We start from the raw sequence: 12,864 nt of genomic DNA on the forward strand, positions 1-12,864 counted from the left end.
AGGGGTGCACGTCACAAACCCAACAACCACACGAGTCTTACAACCCACGAACTCGACATGAGGCAAGGCCCATGAGTCCGACACTAGACAAACAAGGCCCACGAGTCGCCGGGCTTAATGTGCCCAGTGTCGGTCTCGTAGGCCTTTTTTTGGCCTAGTTTTGAGCTTATTGGCCGTATGACTCGTGAGCTGTCTTACTCGTGGACATTTCCGCTGTCGAGCACGTGGGCCATATAACTCGTGGGTGTCGGACCCTTTGGATTCATGGAGTGGGAAGACCCACCAATTGACCCCTGTATAAAAATTAAATTTGGTACAGAGGGCTGAAAACAGAGCAAAATCCGAATATTATAACTTAAAAGAAAATCTTGAATTTAATGAAACTGATGTATGCTATCATTTTAAATTACCTCCAACAAAATTGTACACTATTCAGCTATTGCTCATATCATAGTTAGTGTTATCTGACATGTGGTTTTTGAACTATTAAAGATCGAAAGTGGGAAATGTTTTGTAACACCTAGTACTAGTCACAATAAATGCTTAAACATTTTCAACAAATTGAAAATCAAAAAGGCAAACGATGAAATTCATTCCAAGTTATGAGAAAAAAAAATGCAGAATTATGCCATCATAAGCAGGCGCTTGACAGTGTTGATGGCAGACTAAAAAGAATAACAAAGAAGAAACATGAAGAAGTTGGCATTTTACCATTTAACCTTGTTTTATGGTACGTGTACTTAAAGAGAGTCCTTTTAGTGGGTACCTCCATTTTCTTTTCTTCACAGAATGTATAAATATGTTTCTATGAATAATATCTCACTTTGTAATCACTACTGACATGTACATGTTATTCCTTGCTACCTGTGTGTCATTCATTAATGATGCATGTCAAGCTTTTGTATATTTTTGTATTATTTTGTTGAAAGTGAAAATGAAAGTTTGAATTGAATTAACTTCAATGAAATCCAACAGGGGGAGAGGAAAAGAGTGTCGAAGGAAGGAAAGAAGCAAAAGGAAAGTGAAATGCTGGGTGTGTGGAGTAGAAAGAATTCGGTGCAATCTAATGTGTGCATAATATGATTATTGTCACTGAATATCATAGAGACTGAGTTGCAGGAGTAAACAAACTGGACTTGTTGCGTTAGCATGGTGAGCAAGGCCGACTGGAGTGTATTCACTCCACTGTATGTATGTGATTATGAATGTGTACTCTGATGTGTGAACATTAAGTGTCTGTATCTGTATGTGTGTGTTTGTGTGTGAGAGTGTGTGAGGGGTATCATAGTAAGTTTGAAAGGACCCCTGCAGGCTTGTTTTAAAATGATAAATTAATTATATCGTTAAAAGTCAGTGAATGGGGGAGGGGGACGGGACGGGAAGTAATTTAAAAGGGAAATTATTTGAGTCAAACAAGAGAAAAATTGGATCTTTATCCTTTTATATAGGCCTATAGGTGGCGCTATTAGCGATCTCTTTGGAATTGAGATGTACTTTAAACGATGCTTTGAAGGAACAGAGTCGGGGACATTGCTCTAAATTGTATAGGGGAAAGTATTTCTGGTCGACCGTGCCATATTAAATTTTGGGCTAAGATATACGTTAAGGATAATGTAAGAGATAATTAGGTGGGTGGGGAGACGCATAGTAGCTAAACTGCATTTAAATCAAGATCGTGCATGCGATGAAACAGAGACGGGAGTGGACATGACCCATATTTTATCGCAAATATGCCTGTTTGTAAAGTGTTGATATTATTGCGGGGTCATCCGACGAGACCGACACCCACAAGTCATAAGGCCCAGGAGTTCGACATTGGAAAAAGATGGTCCATTAGTCTTGCAGTCCACAAGTCATTGAGCCCGTGAGCTCGACACTGGGCAAACCAGGCCCAAGAGTCACATATAGTTTGCGAACAACAAACAAGGTCCACGAGTTCGACACTGGGGGAAAAAAAAAGCCCCACGAGTTTTACAGAACATCCGGAGAGCCTAATATGTCAGTCTATTGCGGGCCTTTCCGTTTTTCTTAGTGTGATCAATACTTTCTGTGATCCACGATTCCTTGTATGCAAAGAATGTCCACGAGTTTGACACTGGGTAAAGAAAGGGCCACGAGTTTGACACTGGGTAGAGAAAGGACCACGAGTTTGACATAACATCCGGAGCCTAATGTGTCAGTCTCTTAGATTGCGGGCCTTTCTGTTTTCTTAGAGTGATCAATACCTTTGGTGATCCACGATTCCTTGTTCTTTGTTGAATGTTTTGTTTTTACAAGAGACATGCACATTCTTATCACAATTAAACTGAAGTTTGTGCATAAAGATTTCATATGGTTTGTCAGCATCTATCTTATTCAGTACTTCATTCCATTTTTCTTAAGCGAAATCAAAATAACAACAAATCTATGTTTTATTAGCTTATCTTTAGTACTTGTATAATGTCTTGTTTGATTTGCATTTTGTGTGAATTATATTTGCTTAGATATGGCCGAAAAAAATTCCAATGTCCCTAAACTATTGCATCACACGATGCCATTAGTATGGAGCTTTCATTGAGTGCATTAAAAAGTATATTGTCATTTCAAGCTTTTCATGTGATAAATATTCAAGTTGGCTGGTCTACATGAGGATGAAAATGGTGAAATGATGATAATCTAATGAACTTTAAAGCATAAATATTATCAGTGTTTAGGAAAAGTAGAATAGATAGAATAAGATATACAATTACGATCTAGCGTCAGTAATGTACTATTTTATGCTTTATTAAAAAAAAAATATATATATACCGTTTTCAGGTTAGCTCGTAAAGATTCCAATGAAGAAAAGATAATAATTAGTCAGAGGGGATGAAGGTTCAGGTGTGAGGTTCTTCAACTTGTCTCCCTCTGCAAACGAAATTTGTTAAGATCGCAACTGCTGATCTGTAAATTAAAAAACATGTCGGAAAAAGGAACTGGTGGGACCTTGTATTTTCTCTGATTTGTTGTGTGGTACTTCTGTGTGGTATTGCAGTGTGACACTATGGCCCGAATTCACGAAGGTGGTACAATTGAAACCATGGTTTTAACCATGGACAATTTGCATGGAGCGCCAATTGTCGCATAGCCTAACTGTATTTCGTTACGAAATCAGTCACTTCGTCGACGAAATGACCATTTGCATGCACTACCTTCAAGATGATTGGGCTGTGTTTGTCTGAGAGGAGAGGGTCAAACACATCGACAGAGAAGTCATTATATACCAAGAAAATTTCCGGAGATGCAAGAAAATAGTCAACAACACTTGCATTTGGGCAAGTAAAGTCTCCAGTACACTATACCTGCCTATTCCAACTCGCCCATTAACAACGATCAGATTAAAACTTCTGCAAATTTCGAGGAGTTTCTTGCGGTGACTATTGATTTCCTTGTCCTGACTTTTCCTGTCTAAACTCAGACCACAATTGGAAGAGAGTAAATCCAAGCACTCGAAGTTATTTATGTATGCCAATTAGAACAGTCAACGGAGTTATCGTCTTCCAATGATTAATTTTAAGACCTGTTCTAGTATTAGAGTCACCTACAAGACCAGGTAGCTGTGCATATTTCTTAACTTTATCAAATCAGAAACGATATCATAATCGTATTTATTAATAAGGATTCATCATAAACCTTTGACTGCTTCGGAGGAATGTATAGACAACTCCCAAAGTAAATGAAATTCCAATAGCGTTCTCATTAAATTTAAGCCATAATACTGATTCTGACTTTAGTGCTATTCAAAATAAAGTACATCCGGGTTCTCCCGTAGGGTGATTCAACATTGTTAAACGAAATGATGGAATGGATCGTTTGGGTTTGCTTGAGACCTAACTTCAGGTTTCTATAACATCTTTTTGGTTAGATTATGAGAAACCTCTTATGAAATATGAAAGAGCATGTAATTCCAAGAGGGATTCAACGTTTATTTGATGTAAATTGGTTTTGAAATGGCTGAGATAAAACGGAGCAACCCTAATAAAAGTTGGGACCCACCTTCTATTAGGATCGCTTTGCTTTCTTTGTCTTTGGATGTGTCAGCCATTCCAAAACCGCTTTTCATCGTATAAACAGATTTACTTTGAATTCCTTTTAGAATGGTATGCTCTGTACGCATATGGTATGTTCTGGTCTCTTGGTATCTCGCAAAAAGTTAAAAGCCCAATCCTCATCTCCACCAATACTACACTATCCCTATATCAACAACATTTCACTTGATCTTATCATTACACTTGTAAGGACAATAAGCTGTAATTACACTCTTAGGACAGATCAGGGCACCGTTTGTCTAGTGTCTGTCCTGTGGGTAGTTATCCAAAGGAAGTTTTTTTTTTTTTGGGGGGGGGGGTATTACCCGGGGGTAGTTATCCAGGGGTAGTTACGGGGGAAGGGAGCAGTTATCGGAGAGGGAGATAGTTGTCCTATTTTAGGTGAATTGCCCTGGGGGTGATTGCCCTAGGAGGGTAGTTGTCCGAGGGTAGTTGCCCTAGGGGGATAGACCTGGGGGTAATTATCTGGGGGGGGGGGGGTAGTTATCCGGAGGGTAGTTGCCCAGGGGTAACTGCCCCTGATTCGCTTTTCAGATCTACACCAATCTCCTTTGCCAAGGTGATTACAGTGTGGGTGGTGTCCTCATTAGGTCCGCTTTCTGGCCATCCGAAAATTTTGAAGCTGTCACTCTAGGAGTACTGATCAGGTCTGTCTATTCAAAGCGATTAGTTTGGACATGATGGGTTGTAGAGCCCACCAATGTCAAAATCGACCACTAATGTCAAAACAACCACTAATGTCATAACACGTCGACCACAAATGTTATAACATCCACTAATGTCATAACACGTCGACGACATATGTCAAAATCGGATTAACCACTAATGTCATAACACGTCGACGACAAATGTCAAAATTTCCATTTTTACTGCAAATGTCATAACACGTCGACGACAAATGTCAAAATTTTCAAATTTTACTGCAAATGTCATATCGCGTCACAGGGGCATATCCAGGAATTCCGTAAAGGGGAGGCGCCTTTACAAAATCAAAGGCTGGCGAGACCCTCCCCCACCCCCATTTTCTTTTTTTTTTTTGTTGTTGCGTTAACAAAATATAGAGACGGAGCACCAGAGGGGGATGCGCCCCCTCTCGATCCGCGATTGCGTCAACCGCAAATGTCAAAATCGGATTAACCTCAACATGTCATAACACGTCGACCACAAAATCAAAATTTCCAAGCTTACTGCAAATGTCATAACGCGTCACGGGGCGGATCCAGGAGTTTCGTAAAGGGGAGACGCTTTTGCAACATTAGAACTGCCGCACCCCTACCCCAATTTTTTTCCTTTTTTTTTAATTGTTTTAACTAAAGAAAAAAAGAGAGGGGGCACCAGAGGGGGATGCATCAACCACAAAATGTCAAAACTCATTGCTTGAATTATAAGGGCGGATACAGGAATTCCGTAAAGGGGAGGCGCCTTTACAAGATTAAAGCTGCCGCAACCCTACCCCATTTTTTTTCTGTTCATTTCTGTTGTTTTTAACAAAAAATAGATAGGGGCACTAGAGGGGGTGCGCCCCCCCCCCTCGATCTGAGATTGCGTCAACCACAAGTTAATGTCAAAACCAATCGTTTGCATTACAGGGGTGGATCCAGGAATTCCGTAAAAGGGAGGCGCCTTTACAAAATTAAAGGCCTCCACAACCCCATTTTTTCTTTGTATTTCTGTTGTTTTAACAAAAAAAAAAGAAAAAAAAAAAGAAGGGGGGCACCAGAGAGGTATGAGTCCCCTCTCCATCTATGATTGCGTCAACCATATACAACAAGTGTCAAAACCCATTGCTTGCATTACAGGGCCGAATCCAGAAATTCAGTAAAGGGGAGGCGCCTTTACAAATTAATTATTAGGGCTGCCGCACCCCTCCCCCAATTTTTTGTTTTTATTTCTATTGTTTCGATTAAAAAAGGGAGGGGGCACCAGAGGGGGATGCGCCCCCTTCTCGATCAGCGATTGCGTCAACCACAAATGTCAAAACTCATTGCTTGCATTACATGGGCGGATCCAGGAATTCTGTAAAGCGTAAAGGGGAGACGTCTTTTCAAAATGAAAGGCTGGCGCAATCCCCCTCCCCCTTATTTATTTCTCTTTTTTATAAATCCTGGATGCGCCAGGCTTTAATTATGTAAAGGTGACCCCCCCCCCCTTTACGTAATTCCTGGATCCGCCCCTGTATTACAAGCAATGAGTTTTGACATTTGTAGTTGACGCAATCGCGAATCGAGAAGGGAGCGCAACCCTCTCTGGTGCCCCCCCCCCTCTCTCTCGCTCTTTTTAGTTAAAGTAATAAAACTAAAAAGGAAAAAAATGGGGGGGGGGGGGGGTGCGGCAGCTTTGATTTTGTAAAGGCGCCTCCCCTTTACGGAATTCCCGTATCCGCCCCTGTAATGCAAGCAATGAGTTTTGACATTAATCATTAATTGACGCAATCATGGATGGAGAGGGCACGCATCCCTCTATGGTGCCCCCTTCTATTTTTTAACATAAATAAAAAGAAAAAAAATGGGGAGGGGTGTGGAAGCCTTTGACTTTGTAAAGGCGCCTCCCTTTTACGGAATTCCTGGATCCGCCTCTGTAATGCAAACAATGTGTTTTGACATTAACTTGTGGTTGACGCAGTGGCGGATCTAGAGGGGGCGCGGCAGCCCTCCCCGTCTCAGTTTTTGTTAAAGCAAAAGAAAGAAAAAAGAAAAAGAAAGGAGAGGGGCTTCCCTTGCCTTTGAGTTTGTAAAGGCGCCTCCCCTTTACGGAATTCCTGGATCCGCCCCTGTGACGCGTTATGACATTTGTGGTCGTTGTGTTATGACATTACCTGTGATTAATCCAATTTGGACATTTACGCTTGACGCAATCGCGGATCGAGAGGGGTCGCATCCCCCTCTGGTGCCCCCTCTCTATATTTTGTTAATAAGAAATAGGAAAATGGGGGGGGGGGGGGGTCTCGCCAGCCTTTGATTTTGTAAAGGCGCCTCCCCTTTACGGAATTCCTGGATCCTCCTTTGTGACGCGTTAGGACATTTGCAGTAAATTTGGAAATTTTGTCGTCGACGTGTTATGACATTTTGTGGTTAATCTGATTTTGACATTTGTCGTCGACGTGTTATGACATTTGCAGTGAAAATTGAAATTTTGACATTTGTCGTCGACGTGTTATGACATTAGTGGTCATTATGACATTTGTCGTCGACGTGTTATGACATTAGTGCTCATTATGACATTTGTCGTCGACGTGTCATGACATTAGTGGTTGTTATGACATTTGTCGTCGACGTGTTATGGTCAATTATTAGTGGTCAATTTTAACATTAGTGGGCTCTATACATGTGCTGTAGAGCTCAAGTGATGCATTTTTAACGACGGAGGCTGAAGCTTTTCCATAGCAACGGACATGGCAGAAGTTACGGATTAGGTCATAGCTTGAATTATGATTGGCTGGATAGCCACAGGCACCCAGGCAACTATATTATCTGCAATCAGTGGTCCATCACGGTCTCCCTGTCCCTCCACTGAGCTCTTCGCAGTGGCATGTGCCAATCCGGTGGCAGCAACCAACGCAAACGAAACCGCTTCCTCGAGAGCTATCTTTGGTCCCCTTCTCTTCTGCTTTGATGGCTACCTCGACGCCCAGTTGAACAAACCTACTGCCCACTTGCCATGACGTCACAACAAATGCAATACCACAATATTCTTGGTGAGGATGCTTGAAAAGAAGAGGAGAATGATGCTGCGCAAGTTGCTAATTAGAGACAGGGGTCTTATCCAACCAGATAATGATGATACGTAGAGTTGCAATTACTTGATGACACATATAAATCCGCGCTGAGCAGTGAAGACAATGGACAAAAATGCGCTAGAGATTGTTTTGGTTGCCAATTAAAGACATAATTTACCATTGCAGATGAAACAAAACCCAATATTAGATGGGTTAGTCAAATACCGATTATGATTGGCTAAACACAGTCACGTGATGGAGGAACATTCGTTATGTTCGCCTATGGGAGAACATTTTTGTAATGTTCTCCCATGGGAAAACATTTTCACGTAACAAAATGACAGAAGGACCCGCACATAGTGAATTTGGCTCTGCGCGAGCGATCGAGTGCGTTGTGCTGGTGGTTGACGTTGACGTAGTAACTTTGACCTATTTGACTAACCCATATAATATAACAGATGATGACTTTTGTTGTCGGGAACGTGGAACGTTTTTCGTCTCGGGACTTATAACCTCCCTCAATAGCATTTCAAACCCTTCGGGTGGAACATTCGGTATGTTCCCTCCCCCGCCAGTAATATAACATTAGTTCTTTAAGATAGTTTTAAAATGTGAGTTAGGGATAGAAACAACCATTGTAAAAATTTGGATCAATATAATTGATGTGAAGTATACTGTTGAATACACAAAATGTGAACAATAGTTACAATAAAAGTGTTTCCTGACTAAACCGTTTACAGTTATGGTTTACTGGGAAAATACTGATATTTCCTTATATTTTAGGATTTATTGCGAACATTTTATGAGGTAGAATGTCTTGTGATACAACAGACCTACACATATGCATCAAATGTGATATCTTGAACATTTTTTAAATCACTGCTCCCAAGGGTAAACAGGACCTTTAAGTTACTGATGAAGATGAAGATTAAGTTCGAAGAGTAATTTACATGAGGAAACACCATGCAAGAACGCTGAAAAATCTTGAATACATCTAAAACGGTGTTGCTGAGGCACAAAGTAGTATCTCAAATAAGTCTTAACATTGGACAAGTAAAGCGTTCCACCAATGTGACATATATATAGCAATGTCAGCGGGGTCACATTTAACACATTTCCTATTCTGCCGACGTGTTAAAAGGTCAATTTTCATCAAAGCACTGTGGCTATATATATAGCTTTAATTCTTTAAAGAAATATCAATAAAATGCACTATAAATTACTAAAAACAAAAACTTTAATTTGGATCACCAAAATTATCAGGAAACTTGCATTCGATGACATTATCGTGGAGCTCCACGTTACACGAAGTACGTCATGCAAGTAGCCATCTTGAATAAAGTGACCCCAAATTATTTCTGCTTCCGGGTTGTTTTTTTCTCTCTTGCCTGGTTATATGACGTAGGTGTTTAGAGATATTTACGTCGGTACATCTCCACATGTTGCACATGCGAAATGACCAGTCAGAACTCGACGAGCAGTTCGTTTTCCCCCTAAAAATCTTGTATTTTGGTGAAGTTTGGATAAAGAGGCATCAATTTTGTGACTTTGGACTCTGTTTTCTATGGCAAAATCTCAAGGGTTTTAAAAAAACCGGTCTTTATTTGATTTTTGTGGATGTTTTTAAACTAGAAACCACTTGCATTTACAGTAAAAACCTGTCGCATTTTGTCGCAACAAGGATAAGCAAGCCGGTGTCGGGAGATCTCTCGGGCATTTTTCGGGACGCAGAATCACGGTTTCGGAGGTGATTACGTAGGTTCGTATTTAAGGCCACCTTACGTGTAACCGTTACAAGTGAAGGGCCTGCTACTACGTGTTGTGCTAATTACTTCATTACTCTGCCGTTTTTGCCCATAGAATTTAATTGATTTCCACAATGATCGTTTCCAAAATAAGTTTTCGTTGTCAGCCGGTTGTTCAGTACTTGTAAAGTATTTTTTTTTTCCTTTCAAACCACCTTAACACAATAGTATAACACTAACACTTCCAATAGTTCTAACCAGTTACCAGGTACTAAATAGACTTTTTAACGTCAGGTCTAAAGAAAACTTTATGATAATGTAGGTTTCACTTTTCAAATTCAGATCTTTAAATTCTGACATTACATGTAACAGTTAGACAAAGTCCAAGTTTAAATCGGCAAATTACAAGTAATTCAAGCTTGTCTTGAGTTTAATTTGATGAAGAAGATGTTGGGTTTTGACTTTGAAGTACAAATGTTTACCAATGCCCCTCTGTATGTATGAATATGATTGTTGTTAGATAGATTAATCATTAATTATTATCATTGGTCTAGGCAGTATTGTTATTATAATTATTATTATTATTCAATATTTAACATTAGTATTATTATTAACAACTGCAGAATATCTCGCCAAGATTTTTGAGGCATGCACGAGATTTTCTTGTGCACTGTGTGCGTAGTATCCCGGACGAAATAAAGCACAGTCGATCAGTACAGTGTATATAGTCGAGAAATTTCGTCTGGAGATCTTGGCGGGGTATTCTGCAGTTAAGCCAATTATTGTTTTAACATTTATCTTAAGCTTATTAGTAATATTAATGTTTTATTGTCAGGCACTAACTTGGTTAATCATAACATTGGCATAGAGTCTATGCCTAATTGATTAGAATTGATTAGAATATTATGATTTTAATTTAAAATGTAATTTTGCAATATTTTCAGGCCATTTTATCCAACAGTGGATCCAGGATTTGAAAATTGGAGAGGAGGGACGAAATTCAACGAACTTCACTTGTAAAACTCACAAAGGAATAGTGGAATACCCACCAACTCTACTTGACTTTTTGGAGTCTTACTCGATCAGTAACATTAACAATGTGAATGAAAAAAAAAATAACCGTATGAAAAAACAATAGAATAAATTAAGATGAAGTACAGTTAACTTGCTATTTATTATTTTTTTTGTCTCTACATGTTTTTGAAACAGCTTCATTTTGGTGCATAAAACCATCTCTTTTTTTTTTTTGTTTCGAAAACCTGCATAGGGCCCTAGGGGGTAATAGAGTAAGGAGAAGCAATTCTCCATAAATTGCGGCAGAAGACATACAGTTGAGTGCGACATTCGACAAGCCATAACTCAGTAAATAAATATCCAATTTCAATTATCTTCACCATTGGATTTGTCTCGCTGAGACCTTTAATATGATATATGGTTTGGCCATATTTCATGAAATCTTTTTTTTTGTCTAACATAGCTAATATATAAAATAAAATTAACAATTGATGGTTCTAGAGAAAGAAACCTAGGAGCAACTGACACATACGTCTTATCTCGCCGAAAGAACCAAAGTAAAAAATCGCAATATCAGTAAACAAGATGTCGACTTGGGCGCACGCGCAATTAGGACACTTCCTGTAACCATGGCTACGATGTGGTTGCTACACATCAAACCACCAACCCAGCGCCAGGTGCAAGCCCCAGCGAGAGAAGAGCGGACGTGTACTTTCTGCCATAACAGACAACACAAGACGACAGTACTCTTGTTTATGCCAGTGAAATACCTCCAACCAAGGAGCTCCTTGCTGTAACCGTGTTACGCAGGATACAACGCAAAATAGGTACGTTTCATGTGTGCTTCTTCAGAAGAGAGTACGCTGCATGGAGTACAGAATATAGAGGGTTATTCGCGTATGGCGTAGTAAACATCTTGTCAGTCGTACTAGGTCATACAAAAAACAGTTCCCACTTTTGATGCTTAAAAGCTCGAAAATTATATATCACATAAAACTGTCATTGATATGAGTAATAGCTGAATAGTGTACAATTTAGTTGGAGGTGATTTGAATATGTAAACCTATATCAGTTTGATAAAATCCATAATTAATTTCAAAGTAAGGTTCCAGATTTGAGTCAAATTTTAACCCTCTGTACAAAACCTGAACTTTCCACAGGAACTAATGATGTGTATGTGAGTGTGTATTTACAATGACCCTGAACAAAGGATATGGATACCACCTGTTCAGAGCTCTGCTCCAAGGCACATGAATGCTTTATTAATTATTCATGATGGATTGCCCGGGGCACTGCTAGCCTGAATTCATGGCAAAGGGTGAAATACGTGCTCATGAGGAACACAGCTTATGTTCAGACGAGGGCAGTTTTGGTCGGAGTAACTTCGGAGGAAGCCTAGGGTCGGAGGAAGCTTGGTCGGAGTAACTTCGGAGGAAAGGTCGACTACCGTCGTGTGGATACAGGGTCGTGGTAAGATAAGTATAAATTGTGACCCTGCATCACAAAACCAACAAAAAGTCGCAAGACATGAATTTTTAGTTAAGGGCAGATTCTCAAAGAACGGAACGTAAGCTTTAAAATGATGTATAACTCAATTCAACTGGACTGCCATAACCTACCTAAATACTGCCAAGAAAACATACACTCTGGAAAAGTGGGAACTGAGAAAAGAGGCTCTGAAGTACAGGGTCTATTCAAGCGTTTAATCTTTACCGAGCTGTGCGAGCTGTGCTATGAAAGGGACAAAACACAGGATGTAAACGAAGAGATTATGAGATTAAGGTGAAATTGAGCATGTTCTATTAACACATTCTATCCATGATTAACGCTAACTTTCAAAGCAGTAGCAATATCCTTTCAAAAGTTATTAGACTTGAAAGTGAAGAGTGTGCAAAGGATTTCAAGAAATGAAAAGAGGTCTCTAAGACATACCTAAACATTCTACTCTTCTCCAAAAAAAGGGTTGTAGAAAAACCGCTGAAAACACTCTTTCCCATTCATTTTATGATCCCAAACTATCTAATAATGTAGAAGAAGGATAGCCCTCTCAGAAAATGTAAACTACTCAAGATTGACTCGGTTGACCAATTTCACGTTTTTTTTTTTTAAATTTATTCATTTTTTTTTTAGTCCTCACGTAAAATCAAGGGGCGCGAATTGCTGCGCCATAAAATTTTACTCCGACTAGAAATACGTCAGAACATGGCTCATGAACTGTATTAACTGTTCACCTTTACCTCGGTGAGAAAATATTTTATCATGCCTTGCTAATCAGTGATACATGTGAACTTACTTTGTATAAACCTTTAGTGAAAGCAGACAG

At 39.6% G+C, this 12,864-nt stretch overlaps 1 protein-coding gene across 1 annotated transcript in view; it reads left to right on the plus strand.

Annotated features, from left to right (window-relative positions):
• Positions 1-11,249: 11,249 nt before the first annotated feature.
• The window catches only part of LOC140239634 (caspase-3-like), an 82,233-nt gene continuing 80,618 nt past the window's right edge, over positions 11,250-12,864 (plus strand). Inside the window, exon 1 of the mRNA XM_072319464.1 lies at positions 11,250-11,368. The gene's annotated coding sequence lies outside the window, so the exon portion shown is untranslated. The remainder of the gene's footprint in view (positions 11,369-12,864) is intronic.

This window comes from Diadema setosum, chromosome 16 (genome assembly GCF_964275005.1).
Source record: "Diadema setosum chromosome 16, eeDiaSeto1, whole genome shotgun sequence".
Classification (NCBI taxonomy): Eukaryota; Metazoa; Echinodermata; class Echinoidea; order Diadematoida; family Diadematidae; genus Diadema; species Diadema setosum.